This window comes from Erinaceus europaeus, chromosome 7 (genome assembly GCF_950295315.1).
Source record: "Erinaceus europaeus chromosome 7, mEriEur2.1, whole genome shotgun sequence".
In the NCBI taxonomy this organism is placed as follows: domain Eukaryota; kingdom Metazoa; phylum Chordata; class Mammalia; order Eulipotyphla; family Erinaceidae; genus Erinaceus; species Erinaceus europaeus.
In genome coordinates, this window is record NC_080168.1 from 88,874,218 (window position 1) to 88,885,475 (window position 11,258).

An 11,258-nucleotide genomic window follows, 5' to 3' on the forward strand; every position below is an offset into this window, starting at 1 on the left:
TTTATGTATTTATTCCCTTTTGTTGCCCTTGTTTTTACTGTTGTAGTTATTATTGTTGTTGTCATTGTTGGATAGGACAGAGAGAAATGGAGAGAGGAGGGGAAGACAGAGAGAAGGAGAGAAAGATAGATACCTGCATCCCTGTTTCACCGCCTGTGAAGCGACTCCCCTGCAGGTGGGGAGCCGGGGTTCGAACCGGGATCCTTATGCCCGTCCTTGTGCTTTGCGCCACCTGCGCTTAACCCGCTGTGCTACAGCCCGACTCCCCTTCTTTCTTTCTTTCTTTCTTTCTTTCTTTCTTTCTTTCTTTCTTTCTTTCTTTCTTTCTTTCTTTCTTTTTTTTTTTTTTTTTTCTTCCAGGGTTATCACTGGAGCTCTTTGCTGGCACTAGGAATCCACTGCTCCTGGAAGCCATTTTTTTTTCCCGTTTTATTAGATAGAACAGAGAGAAATTGAGAGGGAAGTGGACATAAGGGGAGAAAAAGATAGACACCTACAGACGTGCTTCACTGCTTCTGAAGCGACCCTCACCCCCCCAGCAGGTGGGGAGCTGGGGCTCAAATGATGGATCCTTGCTCTTCATAATATGTGCACTTAACCTGGCATGCCACTGCCCTACCCCCATGGCCATTTTTCTCTCTTTCTGTTTAATAATTGTGTAAGACAGAGAGAGAGGTAGAGAGAGGCAGACAGAAATAGAGATGCCTGCTACACTACTCTACTGTTCTTGAAACTTCTTCCCTGCAAACGGAAAGCAGGAGATTATAACCAGCTCTGCTCATCATAACATATATGCTCTACCAGGTGAGTGGCCTCCTGACCTCTTAAATTAAAACTAAGAGGGTACATTCTGGACCTTGTGTTTTGGTTATGGTCCATACAAGAAGGATGAAAATTTAAGAAGCAGATACACAGTCGAACAAAAGAGGTTACATGTATAGATTAGCATAGGTGAACAAGTACTGTAAACTGAGATATAAAGTCATATAAACTACCTAGTAATGTAACATATTTACAAATATATTAATCAATCATGCATTTTTTTTGGTTTTTGTTTTTGTTAATTTCTTACCACTGTGAATGACATTGGCTAAGAAAGTTCTACAGTTAACATTCAGCTGACAATCCATCATAGTCTAGCTGATCTGGCTTCATGGTAGTGGTTTATGGATGTTTGAATTTCAATGACAAAGACAATTGCAAAAGTATTTGGGGGAAAAAAATCACACAGAGTTCCTTACTATTTATTTCAACCAAGGAAGGAAAAAAAAAAAGCCAGCTCAATTTTGAGTCATTCTAGATGTCAGAAATTTAAAAAGTTAGAAGAACACAATGTCAGAATGAAAAGAGTTGTCAGGTGACACCGAATTTGCTTTATGGAAATAGATTAATTTAGATATATACATATATTTACTTATTTTGAATAGAGGCAGAGAAAAGTTGAAAGGGAAGTGGGGGGGGGGAGGAGAGACACCTGCAGCACTATGTCATCCTTCATGAGGCTCCCAACCCTGCAGGTGGGGACCAGGGGCTTGAAATCAGGTCCTTGTGTGTTGTAATATGTGTGCTCAACAAAGTGCACCATAACCCGGCCCCTGAGAATGAATTTAATTTTTTTTAATTGATTTCATATTACTATGAAGCGCAATAGCTCACAGTTGATTCTGTTCTCCTTTGCGCCATGGGTATGTCTGTTAGCACTGACCTCATTCCAAGGTAGCTACTTGAAAGCACAAATTTCATGTAAAGGGAATAAAGAGAGAAGTCAAGCCACTATTCAGTGCATATACAGTGCCAGGAAATGAGCCCAGGCCTTCAAACTTGCAAGTCCTATAATCTATTGCCGCAGTGCCCCCTGTCCACTGTAGCTATCTTTTTTTGTAACATATGTTCTCAACCAGGTGCACCATCAACCCAGTCCCTTTTTGTAGCTGTATTTTTTTTTTTCAATTGCCACCAGAATTATTGCTGAGGCTTGGTGCTGGCATGCCCAGTGGACGTTTTTTTCTTTTCTTTCTAATTTTTACTAGATAGAACAAAGAGAAATTGTGAGAGCATGGAGAGAGACAAAGAGAAAGAGAGAGAAAGAAAGATATATACCTGCAGACCTGCTTCAGCACCCACTCGTGAAGCAGACCCCCAGCAGATGGGAACTGGGGGCTTGAACCTGGAACCTGGGTCCTTCCGCTTGGTAAAATCAAGCCACCACCCGGCCCCACTATTATCTATTTGTCTTCATCCCTGAACTTTGAACTGGGAAAGCCTCATTATTTATTTCTTACATGTAACACAGTACTTGATAACAAATATATTTATCACAATGATGCATATGCCAAATGAGTGAATGAATTTAGTAGGTCTGCTTCACATACATTTCTATCAAAAGGAAAAGTGGAACTTATTGCAAGGAATATATACTATTCTGCCCTGCTAAGAACCTGGTCAAATGTTTTTGCTGAATTGTCAATATTGTGGGGAATGTATGTCAGTAATTGAAACACCACAGAATTGACCACAGTCTGTTTGTTTTTAGTACTTCTCCATTTTGAACCACTTATTTTAGTATATTTATTTAATATTGATTTTTAAACTTTTTAATCTTTATTTTTTTGGATAGAAACAGCCAGAAATCAAGAAGGGGAGATAGAGAGGGAGACAGGGACCTGCAGCCCTGCTTCACCACTTGTGAAGCTTTCCCCCTACAGGTGGGGACCAGGGGCTCGAACCTGGGTCCTTGCACACTGTAACATGTGTGCTCAGCCAGGTGCGCCACCACCCAGCCCCTTAATATTGATTTTAAGACTGAATGAATTTCAGGATAAAAGCATTTTCTTGTTGCACTGGTAACTTTTGTAGCAAAACTCTAAATTAACATGACAAAAACAATATTGGTACCAGTCAATCCAGGAGGTAAATGTATAATCATTACAGTGCTTTTATATTGAATGTTAGATGCCAAATATGGACTAATTTTTAAAAAAAAGATAAGATATCACATTCAGGATTATTATTATTATTATTATTTTGCTTTCAGGGTATTCGCTAGGGCTTGGTGCCTGCACTATGAATTCACTGCTCCTATAGGTCATTTTCCCCCATCTTATTGGATAGGACAGAGAGAAATTGAGAATGGAGGGGAATATAGAGAAGGGGATAGAAGGATACGTGAAGACCTGCCTCACCGCTTGGGAATCGACCCCCCTGGAGATGAGGAACTTGGTGCTGGAAGCAAGATCCTTGTGCTGATCATTATGCTTTGTACTATGTGTGCCTAACCCTGTGCACTACCGCCTAGCCCTACCCCTATTACTTTTACATTAGTCTTCCTACGACTCAACAAGAGTGAAATTTGGGTCCATTAAAATTTTTATCTTGCTGACATTACTACTAATTTACAAACTAATAAACTTGCATATATAGTAATCATTCTTCTTCTGGTTTGTAGTGAATCGGATGTGAGAACTAATGTTTTTCTTATGCTTGTGTCTATCTATCATAGTCTCTAACTAGATTCTCTTTGTGACTATTATAGGAAGAGTGACTCCTGATTAATTGATGCAGATATTGCCATTTAACTGAGCAAGCCAAATGGTTTGTAGGAGAATGGAGCCCAGTCTTGTTCTATTCAGCAATAAGTTTTCACCTTGTTGACTGACTTAGCAGCTAGGTTCACTAGTATGGCTTATCTTTTGAACAATAGGGTCTTTCACATGTATATATTTGATGTGGTTTATGAATTTTGTATGGAGATTACATTATGTAATATCTAAATACTCTCTCTTTCATTTGAAATTCAGAAACATACTGGCCCAACACTTTGGCTTGAATTCAGTTATCTTTTTCTAGGTTAGGACAACAATTTTGTAAAATCAAGACCAGATTTTTTTCTCTTTTAAGCCCTTTGTAGGTCATGTCTCCCATGCAGCAAACCAGTGTCCTTCACACAAACAGTTATGTGGGACAAATCGGAACATTCTGCTGTTTTATATTAAAGCAGTTGATTGGATGAATTATGTCTCAGTGATGTAGGGTATATTAATGAACAGGCTGATTCACAACATTAATGAGGACAGAAATAGCTACCGTGTAAACCTGTCCTTTTGGGCCAGGCCATCATGGAGGGTCTGGTGTGACTGGAACAGGGACTCTAGCCCAGAAGGGGTTGATGCATATAGTATGTTTGGAGTTGTAGTGGAATTTTAAGTTTCTGCATATTGAGGCTTTTATAATGATCAAAATAAAAATAAAACTTATTGCTTTACCAGCCCCCAAGGAAAACTATTTTAGGCTTTTTCTTTTTGTTTGTTTTGTTTTTATTTCATGTTTGTCACTAGGGCTATTGTTGGACCTTGGTGGCAGCCTGACAGCTCCATTCCGTCCAGCCTTTTAATTTTTTTTAACTTCTTAGAATTTTTTTAAACATCATTTAATTAATTAATTTATTTATTCATTCCCGTTGCCCTTGTTGTTTTATTGTTGTAGTCATTGTTGGATAGGACAGAGAGAAATGGAGAGAGGAGGGGAAGACAGAGAGGAGGAAAGATAGACACCTGCAGGCCTACTTCACCGCCTATGAAGCGACTCCCCTGCAGGTGGGGAGCCGGGGGCTTGAACTGGGATCCTTACGCTGGTCCTTGCACTTTGCCACGTGCACTTAACCCACTGCGCTACCACTCAACTCCCTAATTTTTTTTTAAAGTAGAGAGGCAGAGAGAGAAAGAGAGGGTGAGAGACACCTGTAAGCACTACTCCATCACTTGTAGTTTCTCCCCTTTCACCTTACCCCTTCATCCTCTCTCCCTGCACATGGAGGGGGGGGGCTGGTGTGTGTGTGTGTGGGGGGCTTGAAACTTGTTCTTCTTGTATAGTAACTTGTGTGCTTTACTGAATGCACTACAGCCCAACCTTAGGGTTGTTTTTGTTTTTGCTTTAAATCACTGGAAATCCACAGGGTTGAGCACTCTGCACGCTCGAGAAGTTACATCACTTACTTGAATTAAACACTGTGCTTATCCAGCTTCTAAGTACAAGTGTCACATTGTGCTTAATGCTCAACACTTAAGGTAAAAGGCACCTGCTCCCAAGGAACACACTAGCCTCTGGTTTGAGTGTGTGGGCCTATGGTAGAGAATAAGCAAATACACAAGTGAAGTTTCAAAGTTCTGTAATTATAACTTGCAGTTAGTCCTGAAAAGGAAATAGAAATGACTAAATGAATGTGCGCAAATCAGCAACAGTGATACTCTTTCCCAACACTGAGCACACCAGGACAAAATGAGGCGATGGGGTCCCAGTCTGTCCTCTCCATCACCAGAAAGGAAGGATTTGTTTGCTGAAGGGAGCTGCAGCTCAGAGGTCTGCAGAGGCCAAACTGAACTTGCAAGATATTCTGCCTTTGACATCTGCTTAGAGAAGCAAATTTGAATTTTCTGTCATTCATTATCCCTTGAAGCTTTTCCCAATAATTGTTTCAGATGACCCCCTGGGTAAAGTTTCTGTCAATGTTCTTAGTACTATGGCTATTAACAGTGCTCAACTGTCACCTTAATGACTCAGTGTACTGCAAAACTTAATGGAAAAGGTACCACTTGAATGAAACTTGAATATGGGATAGAGACAAGGGTGCTGTTGCCATGGTGATGGCATCTCATTGGCAATGGAAGAAAATCATTTAATAAAGTTATAAAACCCCAGCCAATATGCAGCGATTTAATAGAAATGCACTAAACTGAAGTCATCTGTTAAAAAGTACTTATGGATGCATTTAGGACATCCAGCAACATTAAAATGCAGATGAGAATTAAATGATCTATACATGTCAAACACGTAGTTCAGTGTGTGATATGTCAGCCAGTCTCTCTGTGTTTTTTTTCTCTGCAATATGTTCGAGTTAAAGAGAAGTGTCTCTCTTTGTCTGGTGAAGGACAGCATCTGCCTTTATTTTGCCTGTGTTTATTTTGGCACTTTTTCTGAGCTAGAAATGTAGAACAAAAACCATATGCATTTGCCTGCAGATAATCAAGTGAGATGTCAAGAGAAATGAACAAGCTGATGTGCTTGGATATCAATTTAACAAGGTAATGTTGGTAATATTGTTAGCCTGGAACTGCTATGGCTCAGCTTGATCCAAAATGTAATTTCATTTTATGTTGCATGCCGGGTCCTTTAGTTTGTGAGGAAACTATTGATTTTATTCAGCAGACATAGCTGTTGTTTTGTATTTTTTTCATACACCCCTGTAATAAAGCTGAACTTGAAAGTGTTTTGAATAATATGCCCTGGGATCCAAAAGCTTTTCAAATTGTAAGGAGCATTTTATCCTACAAACAAATGAATTTTGACCCAGCAGCTAGTCTAAATTTCCTGAAGAAGGAAATGTTAAGGAACACGGTTGTTTCTAGCATTAAAAAGAAAGCATTTCCAAGTAAGGAGTTGAAGGTGAGAATATATATATATATATATATATTTTTTTTTCCTTTGCAGTTTTTCCATCTGCTCTGTGATAATCAAGGGAGATACACAATCCATCAGCAATCACATCTCCCAGATGCGGAACAATGAACTGACTGTGATTTTAATTGAGTCAGTCAATGAGCTAAAGCAGACATCAATCTCAAAGGACTATGTAGTCTAACCTTGAGTCCAATCTCTATTTTTCACAATTCCTTCTCCTAGGTTTGATAGAAGTTTCTCACAATGGCTCAAGAGGCTTTCCTGCTCTGTTTCTGTTTCTTTTTCTTTCTTTCTTTCTTTCTTTCTTTGCCTCCAGGGTTATTGCCAGGGCTTGGTGCCTGCACCACAAATCCACTGCTCCTAGAAGCCATTTTTTCCCCTTTTGTTACCCTGGTTGTTTTACCAATGTCGTGGTTATTATTATCATTGTTATTGATGTCATTGTTGTTGGGTAGGACCGAGAGAAATGGAGAGAGGAGGGGAAGATAGAGAAGGGGAGAGAAAGACAGACACCTGAAGACTTGCTTCACCACTTGTGAAGTGACTCCCCTGCAGGTAGGGAGCTGGGGGCTGGAACTGGGATGCTTACGCTGGTCCTTGTGCTTTACGCCAGGTGTGCTTAACCCACTGTGCTACCACCCGACTCCCCCTGCTCTGTTTCTTTTGTTCCTATGCTTGAGGAATCCTCAGTTACTCCAATTTCAACTTCTCAAGTTGGCTCTCACATGTTCTTTTTCAGCATTTGTTTTTAGACACATCATTCAATGCATTTTCTTAACCTCCTGTTAGGACTCTATTGGATTCTTTATTTGCTGAAAGTGATCTGTTTCCCATAAGATTAAAAGCAGCATTTTCTCAAGGAGATTTCAGAGCCGAAGTCATTGATTTGGCAGTCAACAAAGACAAAAGAATGTAACAAAATTAAATGTAGCATGTTTGGGCTAAGGGTTCTACTTTCTATTCATATGTGTGTGTGTGTGTGTGTGTGTGTGTGTGTATTGCATATTATACAGAAAAGTATTCAAAATATATGCACAACTTAAAGGACAATTGTGCAGTGAACTCCCATGTAAGCAAAGCCTAAGTGAAGGAGTATCATGTAAAACAATGTCATCCCTTGTCCCCCAAACACTCAAATGTTCCTCCTTGACCACACCTTCTCCTCTACTGTGTGTACTCATCTTCTCATACCCGCCCTGCTTAATACAACCAGGACCTTTAACACAATCTCCTGCCTTTCTTAACATTTCTATTACCAATGTAGTTACCCATAAACAATTGAGGGACATTATACCTTGCTGGGCTAGCTTCGCGGGCGGGAGAGACACGACCAGGGACTCATGGCTGAGCTGGATGCAGCTCAATCTTTATTGAAGAGCGGGGATGCAGTTCAACAATCTAATCTAATCTAATCTCTCTTCATTAGAAAGCCCTGTCTTTTATGTCTCCTGAGGCGGAAGTGGCAAGGCAAAGGAAATACTAGGAGAGGGGGCGGAGCAAAAAAAGAGCGGGGAAGAGAACATAGAAAGCTTCCATCTAACCAGTGAGGATTAAACCAATACCGTGCAGGCAGGGTGGGACCCAGGTAAAACAGTGATTATGTAAATAGACCACATCGTAAGTAATACAAGCAAACCTAATGTGATGATCAAAAGAGAAGGTCTTATAAGCAGAATTTAGAAGCATACCAACAATACCTCTTTTGAATTTTATGTAAATGGAATCATATTCTGTATTCTAATGACTGGCTCAACATTTCATTTGTAAGATTCAGGCTGGGGTTGTGACTCAGTGACTGAACACAGGATTTGCATGTGAATGAACCCAGTGAATTTTCAAGATACATTCATGCTTTGAGGACAAACCTGTAGGATGTGATGGATATATGTCCCATATATATCACATACATACATCATACATATATATATATATATATATTACATATAGTATTATTTCCATTTATTTTAGTAGTCTTAAATATGACAACATCTTCTATTATATTGGAGGAAAATGTGTTTCCCCAAGTACAGAGGAGTACTTATAATTCTGCTACATATATTTTAGACAGGCTTCATAGTAAAATACATTGATATTTTCCTTTGTCATGTCTATCTTTCATTTCTTTGAAACTTAGAAGAGTTTTTTTCCCCTTGTGTGCAAGGATCAGGGTTCAAGCCTCCAGTCCACACTTGCGGAACTCAGAGGCATCTGCTTCACTCTATACTACCCTTTCTTCCTTTCTTTTTTCTCTCTGTCTCTTTCATAATAAAAGAAAGTAAAATGAAAAAAAAAGGCTATTTGGAGTATTGGAGTCCTAGAGCTGCAACAATAACTCTGTGGCATAAAAATTTAGAAAGAAACAGAAAAAAAGTTTCTTCTTCTGAGTGTGGATACATATTTGGACTTTTTCAGCAATTCTATGCTTGAATTTTTCTGAAGTAAAAACTTTAATGCTATAATACATGCTTATGTGGCTTATAGTCTTATTTGACATTTGATTGATTTTCTTTCCAAAAAGGTACATATTGATTGACTATTCCTATCCCACAAACATTTGCACACTCATTTCTCTGTGTGTCAGGGATAAGGAAGTTAGATTTATTATTTTTTAAATATTTTAAAATTATCTTTATTTACATATTGGATAGAGACAGCCAGAAATAGAAAGGGAAGGGAGTGATAGAGAGGGAGAGATAGAGACACCTGCAACACTGCTTCACCACTTGTGCAGCTTTCCCCTTGCAGGTGGGAACTAGGGATTTGAACCTGGGTCCTTGCACATTGCAACATGTGCACTCCACCAGGTGTGTCACCATCCAGCTCCCAGAAAATTATTTATGAATGAAGAATAAGAAGCTAATATGTGGGAGTCAGACGGTAGTGCAGGTGGTACTAAAGCTCAAGGACCAGTGTAAGGATCCCGGTTCCAGCCCCCGGCTCCCCACCTGCAGGGGAGTCGCTTCATAGGCAGTGAAGCAGGTCTGCAGGTGTCTTTCTCTCTCCCTCTTTGCCTTCCCCACTCTTTCCGTTTCCCTCTGTCCTACCCAACAATGACATCAATAACAACAACAATAATAACTACAATAACTACAACAATAAAACAAGGGCAACAAAAGGGAATACATAAATGAAAAATAAAAGAAGCTAATATGTGGGAGTCGGGCAGTAGCGCAGCGGGCTAAGCGCAGGTGGCGCAAAGCACAAGGACCGGCATAAGGATCCCTGTTCGAACCCCGGCTCCCCACCTGCAGGGGAGTCGCTTCACAGGCGGTGAAGCAGGTCTGCAGGTGTCTGTCTTTCTCTCCTCCTCTCTGTCTTCCCCTCCCTCTCTCCATTTCTCTCTGTCCTATCCAACAACGACAACAACAATAATAACTACAACAATAAAACAACAAGGGCAACAAAAGGGAATAAATAAATAAAATAAACATTAAAAAAAAGAAGCTAATATGTATCATTACAGTGTTGGAAAGAACAGTAGTGATTTAGTATTCTAGGAAGTCAAGAATGGCTTCTAATAGGAAAGGATGATTGGCTGGAAGAGGGGAAAGAAGTTGTGAGAACACAGAGCAAAGTAGTTTATGATTATAAGCTTGAGTAGTGCTGGAGACAGACAAATCCTTCCCACCTTAACCTGTTGGACATGTTATCTCTCCTCAGCGAGTGGGCCAAGGCAGTGACAACCACACAGACGCTGACCGATCACCTATCTTCCTGCAGTTTATTGACTGTGTCTGGCAAATGATGAGAAAGGTGAGAGACTTGGAGTTGGCTCACACTTCCCCTCAAGCTGGGGATCACCTACACCTGTTTCTCTGTTTTAACTTTCAAATTCTATGGTCTGTGGCAGCTTCACCTTTCTGTGCCTCAGTTTCCTTGTCTTTAAATTTGGGATAGCTGGATTCTACATTACGGGATTATTTTAAGTTTTTAAATACACTGCACATTAACTATTCTACTCAGCCTACCCTAAACATTAAGTAAATATTTGCTATTACTATTATGTAAATATTAGATGCCACTTTATTCCTATTGCTTGTAGCCATGTGTATGAACAATCAACATGTATTTGTTGAGTGAATGAATGCAGAAGAGAAACTTGAAACATCATGGAATCTTTAAGAATGTGAAAGTAGTTTGGCACTATTTGAATAATATTTGGGTGAAAATGGAGTGGGGACCAAGTCATGTAGAAAGAACCTGGAATACTGTTCTATGGAGTTGACTCTTGTTGGCAATGGGAAACACTGGATGGCTTTGAGAAGCATATGGGAAATTACTTTTCAACCATGGAGGTGGTTGATGGTGATTAGCTTATGGTGATATAAGTGGTTGGGATTTTTGAGACCCTTGTGTGTCTGGGGGCAAAGTTGACTTATTTCCCCCTAACAACTGTGCTCACTTCTTCTTTGGTAACAACATGGACTTATTTATGAATAGGATGTAGAATTGCTTGTAGATTATTTTATTCAATTCCAGAAAGGCGTTATCATCTGCCTGGCATTTCTCAAGTGAACATTACAGTTGCTAAGACAATAAGGTTATGGTTTCCCATGGCTAATTTGTTTATTTCTGACTTGTATGCATTTGGTCAGTAAATTATATCCTGGCCTGAAACCTGTTTTTGTTTGTTTGTTTTGCTATCTACACAAGAGCCAAAATGTGATATTGTTATTATGGAGTGCACTTGGGAAAAGACTGCAAAGACTGAATAGGAATGTGTGGTCATGGTTCTTGCTGAATCTGGGTGTCTAACTCAATAACATGCTTTTTAAAAAAATTGTTTGTAAATTGTGTCTTCTTCT

General features: G+C 39.7%; 1 long non-coding RNA gene across 1 annotated transcript in view; it reads left to right on the plus strand.

Annotated features, from left to right (window-relative positions):
• LOC132539297 (uncharacterized) overlaps positions 1 to 10,206 on the plus strand; it is a 30,109-nt gene extending 19,903 nt beyond the window's left edge. The window contains exons 2-3 of the long non-coding RNA XR_009550554.1: positions 6,015 to 6,077; positions 10,114 to 10,206. This is a non-coding gene — a long non-coding RNA (uncharacterized LOC132539297). The remainder of the gene's footprint in view (positions 1 to 6,014; positions 6,078 to 10,113) is intronic.
• The last annotated feature ends 1,052 nt before the right edge of the window (positions 10,207 to 11,258 follow it).